General features: G+C 41.4%; 1 protein-coding gene across 1 annotated transcript in view; it reads right to left on the reverse strand.

Annotated features, from left to right (window-relative positions):
* The window catches only part of LOC311498838 (sodium/potassium/calcium exchanger 3-like), a gene marked incomplete at its 5' end in the record, with an annotated part of 41,135 nt that overhangs the window by 14,299 nt on the left and 13,349 nt on the right, over positions 1-13,487 (reverse strand). The gene's annotated exons all lie outside the window — the stretch shown is intronic.

A 13,487-nucleotide genomic window follows, 5' to 3' on the forward strand; every position in this document is an offset into this window, starting at 1 on the left:
AATGTACTCCTCCATGGTCTCATAACGAATGGGAAATATTTTACCACGTTTCAAATAACAGTGTGCTTGCATTGTTTTTCCTGTTGTCCCCGAAAGGATCTCTCCCTCCCTCAACTCCCATCCCCACCCCAAAGCCGCCTCCCCCCTGACTCCCCTCCACCGGCCGCTCACCTGCTCTCTCGTCTCAGACAGCTCAGGTAGCATGAGAAGCTAATTGTGTTGTTCTCTAATACAAACTGACATTACCACCCCTTTTCAAAATCTGATGTTTGTGCACTTGATTTTTTAGACCATGGAGATTTACAGTTATTTAAAGAGAGTTGGTCAAAACCCGGGGGAAAACGACTCCGGACGTAATGTGTACTAGCTTAACTTAAGTCAACTGTTAGCTATGAATTTGTTTTATTTGCTGAAACTTTATTTATTATTATTTTGTTGCTAAATCCAATATTCGCGTTATCACAGTATTTTAAAGATGGACTGATACAAAACACATGCTCTTATTTTATGTGCAGACATTTCATATATTGTACAAATTGTTTTTAATAGTTGGGATAGCCTCATAATTAGGGACTTTTATTAAAACTGCAGAATCCCCCCCCCAAAAAAATAAATAAATAAATAAAATAAAAACAATGAATAAAATGTGTTTCTTGTGGGAAACACTGGAACAGATAAATGGAAAACAGAAAAGTGGAATGGAGAGCAAAGGTGAAAGAACAGGAGGTGGGAGTTTAAGTTTCTCTACGAATGAGCCAAAGAGAGCGTGACCAGAAGACGGCGAGAACTAGATTGAGAGAAAGTTGGCAGATGGAGATAGTGTGAAGGAAAACAGGAAGAGGTAAAAAAAAAAAAGGGGGGGGGGGGTTATGGCTTTCAAAAGGTGGCCCATATTATTCTACTCCCTCTCCATGGCTTATTGACTCTTTCCCCTCTCTCAGCCCCTCCATGACTGCCAAGACCAGTGACATGCGCTTGGCCGCCAGGATTGCTGAGGAACCCATGCTTCTCACCCCTCGAGCATCAAGGCACCGCTGTCATCAACTCCTTCAACACAAGTCAGGAGCTCATTCGCTGGCCGCAGCTAACATCTGTTACACACAGTTTTACAGACTCGACTGGGAAAAGTTAAACGAGGGATCAGGCACAGATTTGTGCGCATCTAGCGTCAGAAGGAGAAATATTTCAATGAAAAAACAAAACAGAAAAAAATATGTAGTTATACATATGGGTAATAACAATGCAAGAATACAATGAATACAGTAAGTGTTGTTCAAACAAGTGTTTGAAACGATGACAAAAAGCCGTGGGCAGCGACGCTAAAAACACGGAAACATCTGGGTCATTTTCTCCTATACAATCAGCTCAATGTTGTCAATAAAGTTGGGAAAAATCTGCTTCTTCTGTTCTACTTCCAGAAGATTTGATGCTCCACAGCAGCAGAACCACTTTGTTTGGGGGCATGTAAACACACAGTGTATCTGATCAGACCATTAAATTCAGTTTCCATGTAAACACTTAAGCTGGAATCCTTCATGAGAAACACTGTCCATGTAAATGTAGCCAGTCATGATGCAACAGAAATAAATCACAGCACTTTTACATCCATTTTAGTCATCAGTGGCCTTTGTTTAGCCTGCTGCATCCCTTCATTATATTATAAAGTATGATAGCATGACAGATAACACAAGGGCAGAGGTCTGAATCAGAGGAACTGTGGCGAGCTCGTCACATATCTTAAAATGAGAAGGATGTCTTCTGCGTCATGTACCCAGAGCTATTTAAGAGAGAAGGTAGAATAACCATGAGAAGATAAAATAATGATTGAATGAATAAACCAGCATTAGAGTTGAGAGTGGCTCAGAAGTTTATCATTCTACCTACATGCTGTGGTATTTCAGTCTCATCTCCTTCACGACATGTTGCAGAGAGAAAATAATAGCAGAGAGCATCAACTTTCCCACTGCTTTCTCCCACTCTTCTCCTTTTTGTAGTCCGTCAACCTATTTGCATCAACAGGATCTGACTGTGTACGAGGGGCTACAGTCCTCCCCTGCACTGTGTTCCGCTGCTATAACTTTTTAAGCCTAACACAGTGCAGAGCAGCCTGTAAAAAGCCACAGAGGGCAGAAAGCAGCAGAGCAGACAGCCATCTTGCAGCAACAGCTGGATGTGTTTAATATTTACTGTTAGAAGCCAGCGTTAGCAAGCCCAGACTCAGTCCAGCCAAAATGCCAGGCTATGTGTGTGAAGGGAAAGAACAAGCAGCTCTCAGGCACAGTATAGAAGAACACAACGCTCCCATCTGAAGCACAATATCTTCACATAAATCGAGAAAAACAGTTAACCAATGATATAGAAACAGTGACACATTAAAAGAGAGCGAGCAGACTGACAACGTCTATCAAAATCACTCCCGAAGTCTCCGAAGAGCCAGCAGATAAAACCAAAACCACTCATTAATTTTCCAAGAAGCGTGAAGCCCAATTTCCCACGAGAGGTAATAAGTCCACTGGATGTGAAGCAGAACCACACGCTCCCATAAGAAACCCACTGAACATCCGTGTAAACAAGGTGGTTTACACACAGAGGTACCGCTTCACAGCACATGGCTCTCTCTAAACCTGAGGCAGAAACACTTGCCGTGCTACACTGCAATACAGGAACCCCACACTCAGTGGATAATCCAACTTATGATAATTCGTTAAACGCAGTAACTGTCTGGTTATCATATGGATTTCTCAACACGTTCCTGCAGTACCAGATTTATTTGGTTATTGCCTTTGGATCAACACCTGCTGAGGATATTAACTCTAAAGCCCCATTCAAACCATACATTAACATCCATCCTGTCCTTGAGGTTGCATTTGACTGATCCAGTCTCAGTCCTGGAGCGCATTAAAAACCACCTATTCTCTTGTCTAAGCAGAGTTTTACATCATTCATAAATCAACAAATAATTGTCAAAAAACAAAAAAGCACCGTAAGTGAAGTCTGTTAATTAGTTACAGACTTAAAAAATATTATTTCTTGTTAACTAAATAACAAATGAATCTGAGAAAAAAACGTATCTCCACGTGGTTAATTATCGTTGCTCATATCGATGTATAATGGACTCAACTTATGCATTTCCTCAATAATCACTGTGTCTTTATTTACCTTCATCACCACAGATTTGTCTTTCACTGCTTTCAAACAGCGGTGAAATGACGGTGCGTGTGGAAGTTTTCAGGGTTCAAGCCACAATATGAGCCTCGTGCAGGTCTCTAAAATAACTAACGTCATGGGCGGAGATAAATAATAAATGATAACTTGAGGGAGTGAGTGAGAAAGACTTCAAGTTTTGTTCTAAAATATCATATCCCAATATCCCATGACAAACACAACAAATAGCTGTTAGTGGTTCTGATACAGTGGAAGGTAGAGATCCACTGGAGACAGCAGCTGTTACAATATTCGACTGCACCCCAAATGATGTTGGTGTTTATTTGCATAGAGAGGGCGAAACTGAGATCAGATCTGTAGTGCTGGTTGGAGGCACATGTGGAGACGTACTGTACATTAATTCCAGATGAGACCGCAGGTACCTGCTTTCGGATCGTCCTGGTCAAATGTAGGTCTGAAAGGGGCCTAAACATTTTGAATGGTAAATCCAATCTCCACTAATATGTGACATGTGAGAACGGAGTGTTTAAAGGATGATTCTGAATGATGTCCCATTAATGTGTAGGCCTGTCACTAACCACTTCTATTAAAAAAATCAGAGAGCCAAAATTTGACATATCAGTGTATGTAATTGCCACAATGGTTGAATGGTAATGAATGAATGAGTGCCAGATAGTCAACCTCACACATGGTGAACATGATAATTGGGTCATCCAACAAGTTTAACCTGATGGAGATCACTAATCCAAGAAGCATAATGTCTGTTTCAGGTTTAAGTTTCTAAATTTTCTTTAGGTTAGATTAAAATAAATGTTTCAAATGATAAATGTAAAAAAGAAGTCTTTTTTTTTTTGTAAGGCTGTTGGGAGCTCATGCTTCCATATACACTGATTTGGTGCAGAGTGCAAAGCATGATCCATGGAGACAAAACATACACATGGAAAATACGGCAGGTTGAAATAAACCAGAAATAACAGGCATAGCAACGGTAACTAAGGGGGGCAATACTTGTCAAAGACCAGAATGATGTTAAATGAATGAAACTAAGCAAAACAGTGTGTCTATTTCTGTGAGCAACACAAACACAAAAACTGCATTTATATTGGTAAGTCTGCATTAACAGAGGGGGGGAGTGGACAATGGGAGCACAGCCAGATGGAAGCGAACGGTGCTTTACATGAGCAGTCAAGACAAAGGGCTCAGCAGCTGAGTCCTGTCAAGAGGACAAGTTGGTGGAGTTCATCATGCCCGCGGGGAGATACAGGCAGCAGATGCTCTCATCCCCATAGACCCTTTATGTCAATGGACGGATGCCTAGGCACACACTGAGCACCTGTTACATGCTACAGCAGGCTAAACTCCTTAATTCGGGTTCTGCAATAGTGTGTAAATCTCCTGAATCCAGATTGTATTTATCTAATGTGGCGTCTTAATTGGGCACACACACCAACCCCTGTAGGTGTGGGAATAGTTGACCGAGCACCGATCTGTCACAAGTGTTTCGTCACCTTCACATATTTACACACTTTTGGAAAATGTACCTTCACAATCTGTTGCTGATCACTGTGCAGCTACACGGTCAAATATGATGCACGACTTCTCCTTCAGCATTATTATCAGTATGACACAAATTCCTATGACTTGTGAGCTGCAAAAATTCATATTATGTCCCACAGTGTATGTCACACAAGGTTAGTTTAACGCCTTAGGGCTGTGACACACCAAGTAGACAGTCAGACATTTTCTGGGGTCGGGTCATTGGTGAGTGTCTGTGACCCTAATTTTTCCAGTGTGCCCTGCACCATTGGCACTAGTCAGACCTCTGTCACCAGCTTTTCAGACGGCTCAGCATGTTGAATCAGCTGCAGAACGAGAGATCACTCTGACTGGCTTATGAGCTAAGAGAAGCAGAGAACGGCAAGAGAAATGGAAGTGACAAAAGTAAGTTCAAAGGTCACACAGAAGACATCTTTATCCTATCAGCACATTCAAATACCCAAATATTTCCACAACAATATAATCATCTAGATTGAATAAACTGTAGACCAACAAAAAATAAATTTTTTAGAGGCAGATTTATAGATTTATTTTTTTATGACAGGGGTTTAAAAAATGGCTTCATAGCACCAACACAGACTGCCAAAATAAAAGTCATGCAAAAAGCATTTCAGCCAAAACATGAACTTACTACATTTAAGGAGTGAGTTTAGGTTTAAAAAATGTACAACAGTCTTTTTGGAGCTTCAAATTATTTTTTCTTTTAAAGCTGTCTTAATTAAACGTATTTATGACCACACTTAATTATTAAACAATTCAAATACTGTAGGAATTTATCTGAAAACTATTAGATGCCAGTTTCATGGTTTGGATGATCCATCAATCCACAACTTTGACTGCTGGAGATCAAATCCTACACAAACGTACGCACGCATCTTTGATCTGCTCCATCAATATTAGCACTCGTGCCTGTAAAGTGTGCTTGATCGCATCTGACTGAATGCAAACTCCATAGCAACAGAGCGAGTGTCTCCTTGAGGCAGAGTGTGTGTAAGTGGCAGAAAGCAGAGGTGGAAGCAAAACAAAAAAACAACAAAAAAAACAGACTGCCAGTCTTAAACTGAAGGGAGTCACTCTGCTGCCGCTGAGAGGCAGTCCACTTACCATTAATAACAGTGACGTTTGATGCACTACATGCAGAGGCGCGGGCCGAGATCAGGTGCACTATAAATGATGTATGGAGACTGGAAAGGAATACATGTGTCCTGGTGTATAATGGGTTGAGTTGGTGCTGGTGGAGAGATTAGACTGGGAAGGGATGGAAGGAAGTGTTAAAGATGTTACCTGAAGTCGGCAGCTTAGTCAGTGCTATATAGTCAGTAGGTAAACTGATCAATCATAATGGAGGAACGGTGAATTGTGAGGAGGAAAGAGACACAGCCTGGCCTGGTCATTTGTGCAGATATAAGTCGGGTCACTGGAATAAACCCTTAACAGCTGCTGATGTTTGCTCTGGCCTAAACTATCGCTGCTGGCTGTACTACACACACACAAACTTGTGTTTCTATTTTTGAAAGGACTTTCCACTGACATAATTACTGTACTAGCACCTTATCCTAACCATAACCTAACTGTAACCTTGAAGTAACAAAGTCTTATCTGGTAGTGGGTCCCGGAAAGCCGGTCCCGTAAGGACAGCACGGCTGCGCAATGTAAGTGTTCTTGCAGAAGCTTGTCCCCACATCTTAATAAAAACAAGAACACACACACAAACAGTGATCACGCAGATGCAGCGAGACAGAAACCTGCACGCAAACACACACAGAAACACACAAATAAGTGCATTGAGATTTCCATAGTTTCCCTTTCTGCAGTCATCATGGTTTCCCCCGTTCTCCACGACGCACAATCAGCGGCAGTCAATGTATCAATCAGCAATCAGGCTTCAGCTTACTGGGGAACACATTCTCCATCAGCTGGTTTCATTGTCCTGTTGGTGCCGACTGCTGCCCACTCAGCCGCATCATCCCATGCCAGTCTAATTTACCAGGCAATTTGGAGGGAGCCACTGAGGATGCGCTCTGAAGCATGATTTCCGTTTGGCTCGGTCTGCCTATGCTGGAGCTCTGCAGCACCTTCGCTTCTCCTTTATGCAACGCTGAATATGTTCGAACACATAAGCATGTCACGCACGCTGCCGTGTTGCAGCACATCACTTGCTTCCTGTATACCTCTTCTTCAAACTCTTATTTGGACTTTTCTCAGCACCACCTCCACTGAAAGTACAGACTGTCTACTATATAATTCTTCTCATATACAGTGTGTGGTGTCATGCTTGTGTCAGAAGTGTCAACGTGAGCAGACACAGCAGACAAGGTTTAGGACTCCCAGCAACTTTAAAATAAAGACTAATGCAGCTGCCTTTCAGCCTGTCCTCACCTCCTACACGCGCTTTAAAATCCTACCACAAGTGGCATTAGGTGGCATCCTTCTGTCTGAAGGCAGCCCATTTAGTACGGAAAGTAGATGTTTAAAGACAGCTCCGCGGGGTTTGCTGCAAAATTGCTCCAGTGTCCAATCATGACATGGCAACGGCAACAAAACAGCTATTAGCATAAAAGCATTTTTCCAGGAATCCCTTCAGTTCCAAAAGTGGACATTACTACTTAACACACTGAGAAATGTAGAGGGTTCAATAGCAGTTACACTTTCTCAATGCCCTCAAAGCATGAAAACGTTTTTACTAAACATGCGAGAAGTTAGGGTAACTTGACAGAGCATTTTGAGATAGTGTCCAAATCAGTGGAAGTGAGCTAGCTGACTTCCTGTTTTAATGAATAAGATCGGCATTATTTCAACAAGGACAGAAGAGAAGCACTCAAAACATTATACATATATTTAATGGCTTCAACTAATGTCTTCTTAAAAAAATGTACTTTAGGTTTTGTACATTTGTACTTCATTCAATGTAAAATGTGTTGTCACTATACTAATCTGGTATATAGGCTACTGGCTTTAGCTGCAGTTGCAACTAATAAAAAGAATGCAGTTCAGTTAAATCACATTTTACAGCAGCAGAGGAATTACATTTTCTAATGTGACTTATCTTCAATAATAACAAAACACCTGTAACCCTTGAGTCAGGAGCATTATACTAAATTATTTACACCTGCATGATGCTCACCTGTGTGTAAAGAATTATTCCAAGGTAACAAATACAGCATGTGTTATTAATGTCACAAAATGAGACAAGCTTTCAAAACAATAAAATCAAATAAATATGTAAATCCGGTTAACCAGCACAGAAATGTGGTAGAAAAGGTGGAGTAATTCTTGATCGTCTGTTAAAATGTAAAGATGCAACCAGGTAGCCCCTTCTTGACATTACAGTGCGGTGCTCCCCAAATATTTCTCCTCCCCTTCCCTCCTTATTCGTCATGATGTCACCTCTTCCAAGTACAATCCTGGGAATCTTATGTAATATGGGGTAAGGCTCCGTATGTCCCGAACCAGAGGGGGAGGGTGGGTTTGGGTAAGTTCGGGATGTGTGTGATAACAGAGCAAAAGTGAAAGACACACAGTCAGGGAATGTGAGTGCGTGTGTGTGTCTGTGCATGTGTACACAGTTCTGCCCTGCTTCCTTCTTACTGATGACATAATACTTTCAGGCTGTTGCCGTGGAAACGAGCAGGAACCGCTGGCTGGATTTGGCATTGGGGGGTGAGATGACGAGGGGAGGGGGTTGTCTAAGTGCATTTGGATATTTGGATGACAGGCTCTTCTTTGGACTGCACTGTATGTGGATGTGGATGTGTGTGCGTGTGTGTTTGCAGATGCAGTGGCTGCTTTGCTTTTTCTCACGACTAAGCATATTATGTTACCGTTTGGTACAGACCAGATCTGACCTCTGGAGTAAAGGCCGAAACAGAAGATTTCTCCGTGTGTATGTGGAGTGGATAATCAGAAGCTGAGGAAAGCAGAGAAGCGCAAACTATAAACACTGCACAGTAGTGGTCGAGGAGAATGCGGACTGTGTATAAAGACGGACAAACCCTCCGTGACGTCGCCTTTATGTTTTCCCGAAGAGCAGTTTTAAAGCTTAGTGCGGTGTCTCTGGTCGTCGCCATCTTGGCAGCACTGGACTCCGACTAACTCTTCAAAACTCGTCAATAAAGGGGGCATAATTTAAACTAGCCTTGCATAAGCAGACTAAATTAACTAAAACACAAAATTCGGATTTCATTATGGGCCGTGTTTCAAATAATAAGAAAAAAAATGCAATTGCAAACAACTGGACAGTCCTACAACCAATCAGAGCCCATTTGATGTTAACAAATTCAACTTAACGGGGCTCAGAAGACATGTATGACTGTGTTACTCTTCTGTCCATCAACAGATAAAGGCAATGACTGACTGAAAAAGTGCTATGACAATTTCCACCCCTGTAAAGCTGTCATAAATTAATAAATTAACTTTAAAGACCAAAACTGTTTTGGTCTCTAAACTATTCGCAGATCTGTGGTGAAGTAGTGATGATGAACGACAGTTAAATATGCCAATAATGACTTCCCCGCAATCTCGCTGCACACTGGAGAGTGTAGCACTATGGACTTGAAAAACATCTCCCTCTCCTCTCGTTAATCAGATGACTATCAACTGAATTTTATTCAGGCCGTTATGAATGCAATGACTCTGTATCTCACACTTCTGGCTAATTATGCACAGAGGGAAATGTTTTGTGTGTGTGTGTGTGTGTGTGTGTGTGTGTGTGTGTGTGTGTGTGTGTGTGTGTGTGTGTGTGTGTGTGTGTGTGTGTGAAAACTGCCAATGAAAAAGAACAAAGGTTCTTTAAGTGTCCATGATAACATGGTAGCGGCATTTTGTTTGGTGAAGGGAAAGATATATTTGCTTGGGAAATTTTTGACTTAAAAGAAGAAGGGAAGGAAGTGTCCTTCAAGGGAGCGATCTGTCTGCATGTTAGACTCCAGATATCAGCCAATCAGCTTCATCTCTGTGCATCTGTTTTGCTGTTCATCTAACTGTTCTTTGGAGGATTCATATCCCCGCAGACACATTTAATCAGAATCTAAATCTCCAGATCACGGAAAACAAAATAAGCCACAGCTGGCTTGTACCCTTATTTTGTATCCAGTCAAAGGGAATAACTTCACTGAAGCGTGCCACACTCGCCCTGAAAATAAATCTGACTTTAGAAAACAGACAAATATTGACTTTCCTATGCTGCGATGAACAGCCGCTCAGCTGTGGGGCAAACAAACTCCTCTACGAACATTCAGCGGTTCGTATCTCTGAAATGTACACAGTAAAAGTCAGGACTACGCAACAGAAAGACCTTGAATCTGTCTGTGTGAGAGCAGCGTGCTGACACCAATAAAAGGCTGAACTGCACCTTATAATCTCTGCATCTTTCCCTGTCAAGTGCAGAGCAGGCTGGATGCTCGCTGGATGGCAAAGCAGCTGCTCAAGTTCAGCGTCTCTACACTCTTTAGCTTGAAGCAAAGAATTACTGGACTCTGACTTGGCTAAAATTGAGGCGAAAGATAGAAAGCGAGGGATTTCCTGCTAGGTGTAACACTGACACACTCTGCTGAGGATGAAGAAGTTTCACTGATGTCATGAGGAGTCATGTTTGCCCTTTGGAGGTGCGGAGTTCAGCTGAAGCTGTCAATGCATTAATGGCACTGCAGAAACAAAAAGTACAGAGGACAATAAAAAAATAAATAAAAAACAACCAGAGGGTCGACATCGGTCAGCGTAAAGAATAACTAAATAAATAAATGATTAAAGTTGCATTTCCCGCCCTAAGGGCTGAGTACAAGCACATCCCTGTGTACATCCCGTGCATATTCTGAGCACACGTGGTGAGCTGGGGGCCTCTTCTGCACATGCACAGTGGGCGACGATGATGTGGGTTGACACATCGCATGTCGTGAGCAAAGTTACCGTGCGGAGTAATGTGTGACATTTAAGGACTCCAGCTTTTGTCCTTACTTACACACGCACACACACCATGACTGAACACACATCTCCACACACACACACGGATGCGTTCCCATGGACACTATATTTCTTCTTCTATATTTCTTGTTTGTCTCTGTATCTCTTGATAGCAGCCATAACAGGCTCACTCTGCTTTATTGCTGTGACAGTAATCACATGCATGAACACTCGTATAAGAATAGAATCATTATTTATGAATGCATAGCTGCAGTAGCAGTTAGAGCTTATGGAAGATGGATGGTGAGTTAACAGCACACTGTCCTCTGGAAGAGAATACAGACATGGAAAGGATGACATCCCTCACAGAATCTACTGCCGAGGTGTACTGGAGTCATGTGTAAATGATATTTCCATTTTATTTTGTGATTAATGTGTCTACTCTAAATTTCATCAGAGGAAATAAACAACAATAAATAATCAGGCTGTGTTAGACTCGCTTTTCATGGACTCCAGTATTTCTCTAATAATCAGAATAAGATTGTCTCATGTCTCAGTGCAATCCGAAAAGACGGGAATGACAAGAAAGTATTCTGTAATCTGTACAGGAAGCACAGTAGGTCATTGCTGAAGCAGAGAGCTGCTCTGTAATCTGTGATGTATGCTTACAACAAACAGTTTAGATCATAATGTCACAGTTTGCCTTCAATATTTCTTTCTAAAAAATTAGGCTGAACCGGCGCTCTATTTAAAATCAGTTTGATGGTCTGAGATTTTTATAGCACAGGTGCTCCCACCTGCTGACGTCAGGAAGAGTGATTTTATGATATAATAGGAAGGTTAATAAGGGCCAGTTACAACGATCACTGATGTGCTATCACCCGACAATATAACATACGCATTCAAGAGTGAGGATGTTGCTTGAACTATCATTAGGCAACTGCATTGATAACAAGATGAGATGCGTCAGGGTCTACCTGATTCAGCTCAGCAGGAAACTGACTGATCAAACGCATCATATGTTTCATCAGAGCAGCACATCAGGAAGTCAGGAGAAAAAAGAAAAATCATCATAACTAGGAAACAAACAGCCCACTGAGTTCATATCAGCTGCTCATATTGTTGTCATGTTGTCAAGTTTGTTACCAAATAAAAAGATGAATATGTTTTAATCCTCCAACCCCTCTTCAGGGAGTGATCCTCCAATGGCCCAGTGATAGCCACAGTAGCATTCATAAGAGAATGAAAACAGGATCAAAACAGATTCATCCAGACACAGATACGTATCTGGTCATTACAGACTCTAGTCATGTGAGTTTCAGGTGGACAACTCTCACAGGTTTCAAATAAAAACCTAAACTTAATTTCCCTTGTTTTAGTTTTTTTATTATCTCATCAGAGATAACAGCAATTAACAGCAAGCACAACGTGCGTGAATATGATTTCATTCTGCGGCATATTTCAACCAATACAGAGGGAAAAATCCTTTGTGCAATTGGATAGTTGTACAACCAGAGCAACTATGTGACATTAAGCAATTAAGGCATTTGTCGAGAGTGTCTACGTTGCTGTTACTCTTCTGTCCGTCACTGAGTAAAGTCTGCTCAAATGATTTGATTGGCCCTGCAGAGCTTCGGTGAGACATAATCAGTTCCCAATGGAATGACTCCACACCAACTCAAATACATCTGCAAAATGTGTTGCATTAGATTGATTATAAGTTACACATCATGCTATATTATGCACATGCAGAGAAATCTTAAAAATATAATTAATCTGTCCTTTGCAGAAAGAGCTGTACTGTATCCATGGTTTCTATGGCTGGGTGGTGGTACCTCCAGATGTGACTGTGTGCTAATGTCAACTGTATGAAGTTGGCAGTAAAAATTAGCCTCAAAATTAATTATTTTTTCAAGGAAAGATATGTGTAGTTAGACTAGTAACAAAAAAACTGCCTTCACAGATTACACATTTTAACTGCTGCAGACATGACCCTTCATTTTCTCATATCAAACAAACTTAATTTTCAGTAGACCAGACAATGAATTAGAAAATTAATTTTCATTTCCCCAAAAAGAAAAGACAGAATAACATCTTACGAGCAACATGTCAGAAAACTGTAAAAACTGAAGAGCGTCCCGGTTGTCAGGATTCAAGTCCTGACAGTTCTTGACTGTTTAATAAAGGGGTAAAATGTCAAATCTGCCCCAAGTTGTAACAACTGAGGCAGGTCAAGGAGCCTGCAACCCGATGGGTAGTTGAGCAGATACAGACAGCATGTTCTGTTCTGGTTCTCTCAACCTCCGGTGAACAGCAGTAAACGAGGATGTTTGTGTAACTCAGGAAACAGCCTCAACATGTGAATGTGTGATAACGTTGACTGCATGAACCTGGTACTGAGGAACAATAAGTGAAGAAGATGATGCTCTCATCTTAAATATGATTATTTCTTCAAGGATAGATTCATGTAGTTAGAACAATTAATTCTTTGTTCAATAACAGGTATTCAGCATCACCTCCACCAGCACATCAACAAACTCGAGGGGCTACGTTTGGGCATAACCCTGGCCCTTCAGTCTAACGGCGGTGACTCACTGTTAAACAGTGTACATCTCCATGGGAACAGAGGCTGTGCAGCTTACTCTGCAGCTGGTTACATTCAGTCATATTGAATCCGTGTATGAAGCTCACCTCCTCATGACTCATCTCTCTGGAAAAATAGCATTACTATTGTATTCAGATCAGATGAATGAAAGAAGCCATTTAACAGCAGCACTACATTAACTGGTAAAATAGGAAGTACAGCGGCGCTCACATGCTTTCACATGCAGTTCTCTCCACATGATTCATTACAGAGGAACTTTTGC

This window comes from Chelon labrosus (genome assembly GCF_963514085.1).
Source record: "Chelon labrosus genome assembly, chromosome: 2".
NCBI lineage: Eukaryota > Metazoa > Chordata > Actinopteri > Mugiliformes > Mugilidae > Chelon > Chelon labrosus.